This window comes from Eublepharis macularius, chromosome 9 (genome assembly GCF_028583425.1).
Source record: "Eublepharis macularius isolate TG4126 chromosome 9, MPM_Emac_v1.0, whole genome shotgun sequence".
NCBI lineage: Eukaryota > Metazoa > Chordata > Lepidosauria > Squamata > Eublepharidae > Eublepharis > Eublepharis macularius.
In genome coordinates, this window is record NC_072798.1 from 86,192,236 (window position 1) to 86,208,362 (window position 16,127).

A 16,127-nucleotide genomic window follows, 5' to 3' on the forward strand; every position below is an offset into this window, starting at 1 on the left:
ATAGATTCATTAGCCAGGAAATCTGAAACATGATCAATTCTACTTCTACCATGTGGATCACCATGTGTAACTACATACGGCTGCAGTAATAACTTTTACATGACGTGATGGGAAATCCTGGGTTTCCTCAGAGGCATGTCAGAGGTTCCTCAATTAGAAGATCAGAAAGGACAGCGATCTTTCCTGTAAGACAGCTTACCCAACACAAACATTTAAAGTGGAATGCTAGAAGGGTGTTATGGTATTCTCACCAGTATGGTATAGTGGTTAACAGCAGCAGGACTCTAAACTGAATTTGATCCCCCACTCCTCTGCTTGAAGCCAGCTGGGTGACCTTGGGTTAGTCACAGCTCTTTCAGAGCTCTCTCAGCCCTACCCACCTCACAGGGTGATTGTTGTGGAGATAATAATAACGTACTTTGTAAACTACTCTGGGTGGGTGTTAAGTTGTCTTGAAGGGTGGTATATAAATCAAATATTTATTATTATTATTGTTGTTGTTGTTGTTGTTATTGATGATAATGATGATGATACAAGATAAAATGTCCTAGAAGACTCTCCAAAATCCTTTTTGCAAAGAGATGTTCAATGGCAGGCTTACAGGGATTCCAGTTTGACAAGATCAAGGCTGAAGATTTGAAAACATATCTCTAGCAACTAATTTGGTGTAATTTCATGGATGACATCTTGTCCTCCGATGGGTGAATTTTATGGATGTTAATTTTGTCCCCTCTCCATTGCTGGTCAGTCCCCTATCCACTGCTGGTTTCTTAGAAAATAACAAGAAGAGGTGTTTGTCTATCCTGATAATTCAGAGACAGCAAACACTGAATCTCTAAAATGCTTGGGAAAGCTTGTTTGTATAGTATTTCTCAACTGCTGGAATCAAGAGTACTCCATGCTGGGATAAAAATAAATTTTGTAGTGGTATATTAATGAATCTGCCCCGAACAATTATCTTTGAATGATGAGGATAAAAATTAAATTGTTCTGTTCTGTTTGGAGGAATCTTCTACTCAATTCAACTGTCAAATCAAGTCAAATGTCAGCATAATTGGTTGCAAAGTAGTCCTTAATAAGTCCTTAGTAATCAGGATTTCATCTGTCAATCTAGTTTAGTGTGACTGCAAGGTTCATAATTATCAGAAGTTTTAAAGCTATAGTTAACAGCGTTAGAGGCAGGGGAGCCTGTGGAATGCATCAGCAGGCTGTCAAGAGACGAGAAACATTTTTAAAAATTTGAATGTGCTTTTAACCACTTTGCTGCATAAAAAGAGGCATGCTAAATGTCATCTTTCAAGGCATCTTTGTGATAATTTTGCATGGACCCAACGAGATGTGAATAATACAATAATTTGCTGCCATTTTACTAAGTGATATGATAATAGTTACTGTGCCATTACTTGGAATAGTTCTTATTAAGTGCTTGCAGATTCAGTATCTATCTAAACAACTTATCCTTCAATTTTATGATATTTTCATCCAATAGGAAGCACATTATAAAATGTTACCCCCCAGGGTTACTATAGTAACACTCATGAATGGAACACAATAACTGGGTAAATGGTGGCGGGAGGAAAACAAGTGTTTCTACGGTGGTATTGCTAGTAACAAGCAGATGGAAAAAAATTCCTCATGGCCCTTGGAATTCCAGAGTGTGAGTTGACCCTTGGATTGGGTTCAGATAATAAGAGTGCAATGTGATGGCCCCTCTAATGCATTGGGTGATTGTAAAGTAGTGTTGTATAAAATGGTAAGTCAACAGAATTACACAACAGAGAACAAATGTAACATGAAAAGTTAAAATCAGAGGATACAAACAAGAGTGAGAAAGATCAGGGAGCAATAACAACAATATTTGATTTATATACTGCCCTTCAGCACAACTTAACACCCACTCAGAGAGGTTCACAAAGTATGTTATTATTATCCCCACAATAATCACCCTCTGAGGTGGTTGGGGCTGAGAGAGCTCTGGAAAAGCTGTGACTGACCCAAGGTCACCCAGCTGGCTTCAGGTGGAGGAGCGGGGAATCAAACCTGATTCTCCAGATTAGAGTCCTGCTGCTCTTAACCACTACACCAAACTGGCAATAACATGATAATGAAAACGACAACTTAATGGAAAGCTGACTGAAACACAAATCTTGGCGGAAGGTTCTTCAACAAGTATCCCAAGATAAAACCACCTGAACTTGAAAATCTGATCATTTAAGGTCTAGAAGAAACAAAAATAGCACAATACTGGTTTGGAAAATATGTAGATAACAGCACACATTGTTTTGTCTGGATTTCACCTCAGTTTCTTAACACATATTCATCCCAATACCACCTCCAGAAATTCATTCAGCACATCCACCATCTTGTCTGTCTCAGAACAAAAAGCAGAGATAGTTGTCCTTGTTGATATCTAAGTGTCAAAAGCCAGTGTGCAGAGGCTTTAGATCAGAACGATCAGTATGACAGGTAGACACATCAGGTGACAGAGAGTCAGATGGTTAACTTAAGAGTCAGGAGACCATGAAGTGAATGACTCAGCTAAACTCATGCATGTATCTGATTGGGTATCTACATGTATATATAGCTACCATGTACAGTATGGTTGGGGCTTCTTGCAAGTCCAGGTGTAGGCGAAGCACTTTGTCTCTCTGGACTGTAAACTTGTATATATTGCTCTTAATCCACCTATAAATAAATTGTATTATACACCTTTACTAAACAAACAAGGTGTGGACTCTTTGTGGATCCTCCTTAAGCTGGTGCAGTCACGCTGAATACACACTATTCAACAGTCCTATGTACAGTGATGATATCTCACCCCAGATTGTCAGCTGTCCTTTGCTGATTGTTTTGTGCAGGGCTTTTTTTCAGCTGGAACACGGTGGAACGGAGTTCTGGAACCTCTTGAAAATGGTCACATGTCTGGTGGCCCCACCCCCAATCTCCAGACAGAGGATTCCCCTCTGTCTGGAGATCAGGGGGCGGTGCCACCAGCCATGTGACCATTTTCTCCAAGGGCAACCCACTGAGTTCCACCACCTCTTTTCCCAGAAAAAAAGCCCTGGTTTTGTGTATATATTGAAAAGCATGGACAGGACAGGGCTCTTTGTTATCCCATAGTACAATTGTCTGGGGGAAAGCTACAGCCCCAGAACAAACTTTCTGGAATCTATCCTCCACATATGAGCTGAATTACTTGTTTGCAATATCCTAACATTTGTCAAGGGATTCTAGAGGGGATTGATTATGATTATACCATATTGTGGTATTTCTTTGCATTTAACATTATGATATGCCACATGCTGCTAAAAGAGGGTTGGTTCAGTTGCATTTTATTTTATATAGAGAGGATTATCATTTTATATGATTTTAAAGATATTTTAAGCTAGTATATGCAACTAAATGGAAGGCAGGATCTTGTCCAGATGTGACTGAATGGATGAACAAATTGTATGTATATGTGTCAATGGCTACATTAACTTCTTAAATACACCATAGACCAAATTCAGAATTTCAGGAAAAATAGGAAGGTTTTTTTGACTATGTAGCTGAAATTTAAGAAAAAACAAACAAAAAAAATTAATAAAATAGGCCAGTTGCTGAATCAGTAATCTAACTGAATACAATGTTAAATGCTGAATAGAAAATGTTGAGTATAATGTATTTTATTATAAATACGTATGGAGAAAGAGAGGAGAAATATTTTGTAGCTTTAATACAGTTACATATTGTTTCTGATATTTTTTTCACTGTCTAATAGAGATGGGCATGAACTGAAATACAAACCAAAGTTCGTGACGAACCAGGCCAGATCGTGGTTCATGAACCGGTGGTTCATCAGAGCCCATTTCTGATGAACTGCCACAAACTTTAGGCTGGTTCGTCTGGTTCTGCTGACCCGGAAGTGGTCTTCTGCTGGTTCACGGCTCGTGAAATGCAACGAACCATGAACAACATGGTTTGGGTTTTTTCCGGTTTGTGCCCATCTCTACTGTCTAATATTATTTTCTGTGTTAAATAAAATTATAAAATAAAATAAAATAAAATAAAATAATAAAACAGAAATATTTTAAGCTATTGTTGTGTGGGCTGCTCATTCTTTCCCCAGTAACTTTTAATTGATTTCTATGATGGTCCCTTCCCTTTTGACTTAAACAACTTAAATTGTACTAGAGGTGTTTTTAAATCTAAAAATAACAAAATATTTGATTTAACATAGATGGGAAAGGTCGGGTGAAATCAGGATTGCAAACTTCTGAGATAACTCAATATAGATAACTCTGAGGTAAAATCAGTACATTCACAGACTTAAGGTCTAATGTTTCAGACTAATGAGAGTTTCTTTGTTTAGAGGCTTTTGTTCCAGTATTTTCCCAAACACTTTAGTACACTTTCTTATTCTGTTTGGTTTCCAGAAGCTCTTTCCAGGACCCAAGCCCCTTCTCTTGAAACACCAGTCCTCGTTTTATATTTTTAACTGACTCTGAAGGTCTCCAAAGGCAGTTTCTAACCACACCAGATCAGGGATCTCTTCTCTCTTCAGAACTCACCAGCTGTTTGACTGCGTTGGGAAAATCTCCTCTCACTAGAAAATCTATCCCCTTTCTTTGGCCGAATGGGAGTTTGCACCTACTTCCCCAGGGCAGAGCCGGACAGGGGGGCGGGGCAGGCTGGGAAAGAGAGGCAGGCCCGGGAGCCACCAGGAGAGGCAGGCCAGCCTGCCTGTTAAAGAGAAGGTGGGATCAGGGAGAAGCAGGGGGCGGGAGCTGAGCGAGGAGAGCCAGTCCCAGGGGATTAGTTGGGCCAGGAAGGTGTGGCCACACCTGGCCCAGGTGGCGAGTGTAGCCATGGGGGCTGGGTCTGGAGAGAGGGGGTGGAGCTGACCGTAGCTGGGAGGGTATTTAGGTGGGCTCCACACCCTTGCCAGGGAGGAAGTCCGCTGAGGCTGTCCCTGCTGTGAAGGAGGCAGCCGGCGAGGGGAAGCCGAGGACCTGTGGGCTTGCCAGCCCAGGCCCTGGCCCCCATTCTGAGGCCTAGGGGGAGCCCAAGGGGGGAGCGCGACTGGACAACGACGCCAACTTGCTGGACCGTCACTGTGGGCCCCCGGGACGGACCTGCCACCACCCCCGCTAGGAGGCCCGGACCCACCAGTGCAGCCCGGGGGCGCCAGGGGGCCTGACACACATGAAGTATAATCCTCTGTTGCGTCAATGTAGTAATTGACAGATTGTAATGCTTGTAATATGTTGTAATAAGTTTGTAAAATGTTGACACATTTTATGACTTCCTGGGCTAGATAAAAAAGTAAGCCCTTGCCAAACTATAGATATGATAGTTGCCTGTTCAATGATCTGCATGCATACTGCCATTTTAGGGAGGATGTCTGGATAGATATCAGATCATCTATCCTTGTAGATATTAATGATGTTTTCTTCTTATAGTGGCACAAGTGTCAAATGAGGTAGATTAGACCCATTGACAAAATGAATGTTCCTAGCTTTCAGCAGGGGGATTAATATTGATTTTCCTTTTGAAGTCTTAAAAGCTTGTGATAAACTCTCCATGTCAATTCTAAATTATAAGAGGATCATCTTCTCCAAAATGCTCATCATTTTTGTTGATTAATGCACTAGTGTTTTTATAAAAGAAAGGAAGAATGAACAAATGAAGGAAGGGTACATATGAATATAAACATGTTGCATGTTGTACCAACACGTCTGCCACATGCGGCAAAATTGTAGGGTAGCCTCTAGTGGTATTCCTTATATTCTTCTGGATAAAAGATACTGCAGCTTGCCCTTACCCACAACTTTTGAAAGGCTGCTCCTCCGTTTTGTATTCACCAGAGAAGTACAACATGCACAAGAGTCTCTCTGTAGGTTTGGGGTTTTTTTTTGAAGGGTTGGATGGAGGAAGTATTTTAAAGGATGAACTGTGGATTTCCATATATGTGCCCTAAATTCTTGATGAAGTTTTTTATTCTGTACTGTTTTGACACTGGATATAAATATGAGATTAGACTGTTCTTCCATAAATCTGTCTTCAGTCTTCCACAACTGCTGATGAGAATGCAAAGAATCCTAAATTTGATCTCAAAAATGCTGCCTGAGTTACATGTTATGTTTAGAGTCCCCAGAGCAAGTATGCCATCCCCAGGAATAATGTTTGTTTGTTCGTTCATTTGTTCGTTCATTCATTCGTTCATTTGTTTGTTTGTTTGGGGAATTTTTATGCCACTTCTCCCAGGGAACCTGACCAAGAAGGCTTAGTAGATAGCATAATAAAACATAACATTAAAAGCTATAAATTAAAACTTGGCTAGACTTAACTCCTTCCCCTCTAAAGTGCTTTCTGGTCGTTTCTCTGGACTCCCTTATTCTGAACGAGTTTGTGACTGTGGACAAGGAAAGTTAGAGACCTTGGATCATATAATAGTTTTTTGCCCTAAGTGGAGTAAGGAAAGAGAGAGATTTATTATTCCTATTATGCCTTGAAAACTCTACAGGATTGCCATAAGTCAGCTGTGCCTTGATAGCACTTTCCATGACCACAAGTATACGATTCAGTGTATGGGGCTTGGTTGCTTCCTGGCTACATGTTGCTTCCTGGCTACATGTGGATTTGAACCAAGTCCTCCCTCGTTCCACTCCAATACATTATCTTTATGCATCAAGGTCTGATGCACTATCAACTATCATAACTTTATCAGGAAATGTTGTTCTTCAGCAAGGAGGAAGAAGTAACATAATGGAGTGAAGGAAACAAATGTAAACCAAAACAAATAATAAATACATTCCCAAACCCTAATCAATATGCATGAATCTAATGTACTTTTGTCAGAAAGCCACCATTTTTTCCCCTGTTGCAAAAAAGCTCATATATATTTGGACGGATGGTTCATTTCTTTTTAAGAGGCAGGAAGGAGGAAATCAATAGGATAATCAGTCATGGAGCTATTGGCTGATCCTACGGCAGTTTGTTGTAGCAGCTGCTGATGAGGTCAGATAAGGACACTCCACACCGTCAGTGATGGATAAACCATTACTTCTCCATGCATTAATACTATTACAGATATCTGGAGATGGTATTGCTTCTTAGCTCCCTTGAGGGCAGGGGAGGTCAAGTAAAAGTTATTTCAATCAGTGCAGCCCCATAACTATAATCATACTCTCTAGTGATCTTTAACACCACCTAAGTGATGTTTAGGAAGTGGCCACACAAAAGCAAACCAAGTGCTTGCATTTTTAAAAGTAAGTCCACCATGGTAGTCAGTTTTAAAAAATTGTATGTTTTTAAAAGTTCAGCCGTGACCAAACAGCTTGATTGTTGCTTTCCATTTACTGAAAATATCCGTTTGATCTGCAAGATCCATTCAACAGAAGCACAACGTTAAGCGTTTGTGGGTCTTGGACATTGGCTAGGAGGACTAACAGTACAACCCTAAGAATTTATTTCAATGGGCTTAGAGTGGAGTAACTCTTCTTAGGATTGCACAGTAAATCAGCTGAAATCCACAGCAGTCCATTTTAAGCAGGTTGTAGATCATCCAGTAATCTTACTTGTTATTTAGTGGCCAGGATTAAACATTTAAATCCTTTGAAAGCTGAGACTTCTTGCATCGGCCAGTGGGAGAAAAAAAGCTAATGTTATAACAAACCCTTCTGTGAGGTCAAACCATCTTATCTATGTGCTTACTTTAGTAAACAGTGTCCTGGCAAACACACAAAATTGTAACTAGATGAGCTGCTGTATTTTTTGGCTGACTTTTCTGATGTTTGCCACCTGGCCATGCGAGACACCAAGGGGATTACATGAAGACAAACAAAGCCCCCTTAGCTCCATGTGCAAGGTGGAATTTTATGGCTTGTTGCAAATGTAAGCACCCTGGGTAATGCAGAGCTCTGTGAGTTGCTGAGTTGCTTGAGGGCTTTATTATTTATTAAAACAGTAGTAATTACTTCAGCTGAGCTTTCTGAAGTGTGGTAATGGAGCAAACCCCCCATGATTTCACAAAAGATGTAGGTCAGAGGTGTCACCTTAAATAGTTAGCAGCCTTTATGTGAGATTCACATTAGAATCTGAGACTTGCATATTATATATTGTGATTAACAGCTCTTTATTATAGTAAACTTCTTTATTGGAAGCTGGAAGCAGACAGACTGAAGACAGGTGCAACAGTAACTAATTTATACTTACAGAAACCACACCCACTTTTAACAACAACCAATACAAGGTAAGCAGCTAGAATCCTTCATTTGCATGAACTATATACAAAGTAACAGTGGTTGGCCTATAAGGCAAGAGTTATGATTGGCCGTTACCAGCACAAAAGACCAATAGTCTTGTAGGCCTCAGAAGCCTTCATTTCTACTCAATGGTTATCATATAACAGCACTGAAAGAAGCAGGTGGCCTTTTGTTTTAAGGACAGATTCTGGAGTTTAAAAAAAGGAATTTATTTACAGGGTTTCTTTGACAATTGTAGCTGGTGTCTCCCACCCAAATGGGGTACTACAAGTCCTCTTTTTGGGCCCATATGTATCGACTGCTAGTAAGAGGTAAACAGGGACAAAACACAGCCTTGAGGCCTCATAAACAGCCTGACTCACAGATGCTGTCACAGTGCATTTAAGTATCTGGAATACCAACAACATAAATATACTGTATAGTTTAATATAGGGTTTCCCAATGTGGCACCCATGGGTGACATGGCACACACCAGTACTTCCCCTGGTGCCCACTGAGCAGAGCCATTGTAAGGCAGGGCTTGCTGTTAGTTGCCCTCATTCAAATATAAGGGTTTTCTGTGGCTGAAATAGCAACTGTAGTCACTGGAGGATCAGGAGGATTGTAAGCACCCAGGTGTTGCTTAGTCAGTGTGTGGTAGAGTTGCCAGACTCCAGGCAGTGGCTGGAGATCTCCCAGACTTTCAACTGGTCTCCAGGCCACGGAGATCAGTTCACCTGGAGAAAATGGCTACTTTAGGGTGTGTGTGAGAACTCTATGGACTAATGCCATGCCAAGGTCCTTTCCCACCCCAAACCCCACTTTCTCCAGGTTTCTCCAGATTTCACCCCCAGATCTCCAGGAATTTCCCAACTTGGAGCTGGCAACTCTAGTGTGTGGTTCCATTCTTCTTTCAGGTTCTCCTTTTTATTTCCATGTTGTTTTCTCCCCCTCTCTCCCCTCAGGTTTTCCTTCATTTCTTTTTATTCCCATCCTGTGATTCTTTTGCCCCGAGGGCAAAAGTAAGATGTTTGGCCCCAACCCTTGCAGCAGCCATTTTGAGTCACTCACCTCCTTCTTTAAAAATTCCAAAGGTGCCTGCAGGTTCAAAAGGCAGAGGACATAGAACTGAATGATGATACATTCATTAATAACAAGGAATACCAGTTTGCTGGATGGGCAAAAAGGACTTACTATTTGACTCTGTAAGCCACAGCTTTACAGGTCAAAGGTGAAAGGAGAGAGGGCCACAAGCTTATTTGTCCATTAATCTTCAGCAATACGTTGGTTGCTCTTAGCCTTATGAGACTATAGGGCAGTTTTTCTCTTTTGGCCCTCTCTCTGCAACTTTGCTCCCGCACTCCTTAGTTTGGTTCCATCCATGGAATGATCTTTGTACCAGTTCCATACAAGCTCTATCTATGGCAGAATCTCTTATCAGGCATGATACTTAAAGAGAATCACCATAGGGTTGCCCTTACCCTCTTGGTGGGAGAGGGGGACCCAGCACTTATCTTCTTGCTGCCCCCATTGTGCTTTATGCATGTGTGCGCCCTGGGCCTTCACGATGATATCACTTCTGGGGCCCCTTTGGGGCCCAAACTGGCCCGCTGCGAAGTGCAGGAGTGCTCTTGGGGCAGCACAATGGTGTCACTCCCAGGAAGTGACATCATTGCACCACCCTAGAAACATGCCCAAGAGGCTCATTCCCACACCTCCCCCTCTGCTGGCCAGGTAAGTGGTGGTGGGGGGGCAGAGGGTGAAAGCGGGGGATTCTCTCACCAGGAAGGTAAGGGGACCTGGCACCCCTTGCCTGAGATAAGTGACTTGCCTGTAGCCATTCACGGCATATAAGGCAGAGCAAAAGCAAGCCCTTGAGTTTTCCTTTGCTGGTGGAGGGAGTCTTCAGCATTCTGAACAGTCACCACTGGGCTACTTTTCATGTAGTGATTGTATCACGAAGCCAGGCTGACACAGAAAAGCTACACAGCATGTTGTCTCTGATTCTTTTCTTTTTTTGCCAACAGCATACACCTGCTGGGCTACAATTTTAAGGGAGAATGACATGGAGGAAGAGAGGCAATGTCCCTGCCAAAAATAATTAACACCCCCCCCCCCCGATGCTTTTACCCCAGCTGGAACCTTATATGGCTCCGTTACTTTCCAGCAAGTATGAGGCCTGCAGCCAAATATCAGATTCTCTGTCACAAGCTGTGCAAATGGTGTTGGGTGGAGGGGAACAGTGTCAGAGGACAAGAGCCCTCCCCTCCCTTTAAACTGCAGCCTCAGCAGCTTAATCCTGTTTTTTAAAAAATCATTGTAAAGAGGGAATTAACTTCTACTATATTGGATGGTGCTGCTGACTGAGGAACTTAATTGTTATTTCAGCACCCTCCTGCGTAGTATGAGTTGTACTAGAGGAGCCAGAGGGATGACCTGATGTTTACAGGGGATTCCACTTGCTGTCCCTTTATGGCTTGCTTTCTTTGAGGACTATTTGAGGGTGGTGCAGTGACAGAGGCTATGACAGTGTTCAGTCGTACCCGTGGCAGGCACAGCATTGTTATTCATTTATTTACATGTTTATAATCCCACCTTTCCTTGTGGTTCACGGAGGCTTACAAACAGCAAATGAAAAATATACAAAATAAAATAAAATGCCAAAAAAACTCCTGAAAGATACCTGCAGTCTATGCTCCTTTAGGGTTGCCATTTGTCTGGGGCAGCAGGCGATCTCCCACCCCTGGGTTCTGAGCCCTTCTGGGGCTCTTCTCTCCAGCAGGAGCAAAATGGGGGGATGAGAAGCAACATTGCAATGTCACTTCTCGTTGAGTACCCGGAAGTGATGTTGCAATGCTCAAGAAATGTGGTGACATGACTTCCGGGTACTCAAACAGAAGTGATGTTATGATGACATCGTTTCCCAAGTCCCTGACCCTCAAATCCTCCTTCTGGTTGCTAGCACTTAGGTGGCAGCTCTACCCATTAAAAGTCCTGACAAATAGAATGGTCTTGCAGCACATCCTAAAAATTCGTAGAGATGGTGCTCTCTTTCCCTCCCTAGGGAACCCATTCCAAAGGTGGAAGCTGATGGAAAAAACATGGGCTCTAGATGATGCCCAGTGTATTATCTTAAGAAGGGAGATAACCCAAGAACTAGATATAACCTTTTATATATGTGGGTCCTAGGACCTGAAGAGCTTTAAAGCTCATAAACAGTTGCTTCAATTGAACGTGGAAACAAATCTGGCCATATTTTTAGGAACCACCTCAGCTGCAGTTCTTGCACATGATGTTTATTTATTTATTTATTTATTCGGTATTTAGCCTGTCCTCCCTGTAGGCAAGCTCAGGTAGGTTACAACATAATTAAAGTAATACATAATAGAAATATAATATAAATTTAAATATAAATTTAAAAATCTGCAATAGTACAGATGCTAAACAGTCTAAATGCTAAAACATTTGATGGGATCTGCTGCAGAATCTACTTATGGTTGCTGTAGATGGACAATTAAGTGGGTGAGAATCCGCCAAGATGGATACTGCTAAATTTAGATTAGGTTATTTACGTTATTTAGGTTACTGCTCACCCTTGGTGGTTGCAGTGCTGCCCAAAAGAAACGATTGCACTTAGACACTCTACTAGCCCTGCACCATTGACAGCATGGCCTCTCATGCTTTCTCCATATCCATGACATAGTTGCAACATGCGCCACTGATACAAGTATCTGTTGGGCACATTAAGGCATTTTGCTATCCTAAGGACCCTCCTTCTCTGCCTCAGCACCCAAACAGGGGGTGGGTGACAGTGGCATAAATGCAGGGGTCACGACTCCTCCTTGCTGCCCTGCATTGATTTGGGCCCATAAGCAACCAGTTGGGCTTCTGGGATGTCAAACCAGCCTTGTACCCTGAATAATTTCTGTGCTGGTATTCTAATTCAAATTAGATTAAAGGACCATGGGTTCAGAAAGGAAGGATCACATTTAAAGCATAATTGGTAGTGGTGTAGAGTGCCGTCAAGTCACAGCAGACTTATGGCGACCCCTGGTGGGGTTTTCATGGTGAAAGACTAACAATTGCCTACCTCTGAAACCCAGGTCTTCATTGGAGGTCTCCCATCTAATTACTAACCAAGGTTGACCCTGCTTAGCTTGTGAGATCTGATGAGATCAGGTTCACCTGGGCTATCCACCAGGACAAGGCAAAACATGATTAGAATGAATTTTATAGGGTTAAATCATGTGTCCCCCCCCCTTGAAGTCCTGCAGAAGGTGGACTTTGCAGTCTCTTCTTGGATAGATTCACGTGGACAGCCGTCTTCTTATGCAACACCCAGCAGGTTCTTTTGAACACATGAAGCTGCTTTATACTGACTCAGAACCATTGGTCTAACAAGATCAGTATTTTCTACTCTGGTTAGCAGTGGCTCTTCAGGGTTTCTGGCAGACATTTTTCACATCACCTATGATCTGTTTCAACATGGCCATTTCCGCACAATTTATCTGCCTGCAGGACATCGAGCGAAAGACCTGGAAGACAGAGGGCCAAGCTACAAGTGACGGATGACACTTGAATGGCAAGTGTATTTCTCCCTGTTCACTTGCCCTCCACTCAATCCACTTGCCAGGCAAGTGTCTTTCGTCACGTGTAGCTTGGCCCCAAGCTACACATGATGAATGACACTTGAACTGCAAGTGTATTTCTCCCTGTTCACTTGCCCTCCACTCAATCCACTTGCCATTCAAGTGTCATTTGTCACTTGTAGCTTGGCCCAGTGTCTTCTCATGTGAAATCGTGCTAGGAAGACGTGATTTCACGCAAAACTCTTGGATAACAGCGTCTTCCTGGCATGATTTCATGCAAGAAGATGCTGTCTTCCGGGTCTTTTGTGCGATGTTCCTCAGGCAGGACAATGGCATCATTCTGCTCTGGGAAAAGGAAATATTCTAGTTATTCACCCTTTTTGTCAATGGGAATGCCTGTTTGAAGTGTGCTGCTTGGGAAGAATGCTTCATTTACATGCTTGCGCATCCCCCTCGAGACAGCCATTTTGCTAGACTCAGCTAGCTGATCTTCCCAGAAGTTTCTGCTGCCTAACGGCAGAGTTAATGGTATAAGTGAAAGGCGGCAATAGAATCCAGCTAGCTTCTTTTTATTTTTGAGACTCTTTTAAATTAGAATCAAAATAATACAGGTAACAAGAGGTTAGAGCCAGCCAGCTTTTTTCACTCAGTCTCACCTCATTCTCATCCTAACTATAGCACCTATCTCACATGGCTTTTACTGATCCTCAGCACGGCTTTTGGGTGATCAAAGGGGAACCCCTCCTTTCTTTTTCAATACCAGAAAAGCTGGCTGGATCCAACTCAAGGTCTGTATGCTTCTTATACAGCTTATCTACGTTTTTTTTTAAATTATGTAGTACTTCTTGAGTACATATTTTTTTTTAAAAAATTGTGCCATCATTATCTGAATAATTTTGCAACCTTTTCTTTTTGTGTATTTCAAATTGTAGTTTAGGATATCAAGTAACAATTCTCTTAAGCATTGGATACATAACTCTCAAATATCAGTGCACCTGTCATGGGCTGGGAACTATACCTTTCTGGCCTCATCATCATCATCATCATCATCATCATCATCATCATCATCATCATCATCATATCCCGCCCTCCCCACAAGCGGCCTCAGGGTGGGTCACAACAATCCGGCCCCTTCCTGGCAAGCAGCTGCGCTGCTAAGCCAGGGGCCGTTTATTGCAGCTCCGGAGGGAGGGACGGCACCACCCCCTCCTTCCTTATTTGGAGTTGCTGGGAGGGCTGAGCGAACGTTTGCTGCGCAGCTCGGCCCTCCCAGCTCAGTGCATTCAGTCGCTCGGTGGAGTAGGACGCTGCTCCAGCGAGCGACTGAGTGGCTCTGGGCCCAGGCGCAGGTCGAGCCTCCGGGCAGGAGTTGCCTGTCGGCCCGGGAGCGAGGAGGAGACCTCGGCTGGCCTGCTGGCTGCGGCGACGGGCGGTGGAAGGCGTCTGGAGCGGCCTCGGAGCGCTGTGCTGGCCAGCGGCGGCGCAGCGCGATTCGCGGCCTTCCTTTGCACCCCGTTGGGTGCGGGTCTCGGCGGGCTCTGGGGGGTGGGCCCGGGGGGCTCGGGCATCTCGGGGGGCTCTAGGGGGTGCGAGCGGTGGCGCATATCAGGCCCGTACCACTCTTGGGCGGCTGGGTAGCGGCCTTAGTAATTAGGTCTTGGGGCTTCCCTGCCAGTGGACGTTTATCCCTAGCAGGGAGCCTAACAAGCAGTAGCCCTTTGGGCATTGTTGGCCGGCACTGCCTCATTCTGCTAGTGGGGCGGCGGCCATTTTGTGTGCGGCCTGAGTGGCGGCCATTTTAGGTGGCTGCTGTTATGTGGGCTGCGTGGCCTAGTGGGAAGACTGCTGCCTACTTTGGACTCAAGACTGGTTCCCGGGGCCCAGTTATAAGGGGGGGCTTTCAATTCCTTGTGCCCCCCTTTTAGCTAGTGACGCCCTGCGTTGTTTATCGGGGGCTAAGTAGGGCCTGCCTTGCTTATTTTGTGGCAGGGTGGGAACGCAGCTAAAGGCTTCACTTGGTGTTACCCCCCCCTCAAGTTTATTCAGTCTGCCTACCCTTGTCAGATTTTGGAAGCTAAGCAGGGCTAGCCTTGCTTAGTATTTTGGGGCGTGCCCCCCCTTGTTCATTCCTGGTGATTCAGGCATAGGTGTAGTGGCATTATAAGTGGGGATTTCTGTGGTGCTAGTAGTATGGCACCCAAGAGAGGTAAGGGAACTTCCAAAGGGAAGCAGCCTGCTAAGAGGGCTCCTGCTAAGCGACCCCCTCCCCCAGCTCTGTCATCTTCCGACGAGGAGGAAGTATTTGAGGGACAGCAGGACATTTTGAGGCGCCTGGTGGCGTTGGAGCAGGCAAAAGGGGATGGGGTCTCGGCAACACAGGGGGTGCGTGCAGTGCGGCCCATGAGGCGTGCATCTAGGAACGCTACTAACCGTGATATCTTGCGTCGTTTGTCTGCCTTGGAGGGTACTGCTGGATCCCCGGCGGCTGGAGGTAGCAGTGGCCAGACAGCGACGGTGCCAGAAGTCCAGGAACCAGCGGTCGAAGTGGCGGATTGGCCTGAAGAGTCACCTCCTGTTGCAGTTGCTGTAGACCCGGTGGAGGCACCTGGTAAGGACCATGCACCACACTACACTTACCCTTGGCCTTGGGGGCCTTGGGCACAGGGCGCTGCTAGTGGGTCAATTAGTGGAGCCCAGGATGCGCCCCCCCCAATGCTGCTTCTGCTCTGGTGGGTGGGGTGCAGCCCACTTACAATCCTAATATTCAGCCTGTGGCTCAGCAGCAGCAGGCGGCTCCCCTTCAGGTTTGGGGGGGCCCGCCTTTTGGTTGGCCTGGCTTTCCTGCCGGCCCATGGGGCTATTATACCTACCCTGCCCTGAACTACGGCCAGGTTCCTTTTCATGCAATGCCGTTTGGCGATATGGCCCTTCCGTTAGGCGACCATTTGGCGCAGGCCACACGGGATAAAATCCTTCGGGGAGAGTATGTTGACGTCTTTTCCCTTCTCTACCGTGAGTTAGAGAAGAAGGATAAAGATGAGATGGACGATAGGGATAAGGAGCGTTTGAAAAGGAGGCGAGTTGACAGGACCTGGAACAATTGGCTGCCTGGCTTCCTGATTTACGCCGGGGTAATTGCCAGGGCGCAGCCCAATAGGGCTGCGTCTCTGTTTCAGTATCTTGACATCATTTTGAAAGGTTATACGGGCTTCTCAGGTGCTGCATGGATGCAGTACGATGAGGAATTCCGTATGCGGGCAGTGATGAACCCCAGCCTCCCGTGGGACCGCATTCATCAACAGTTGTGGTTGTC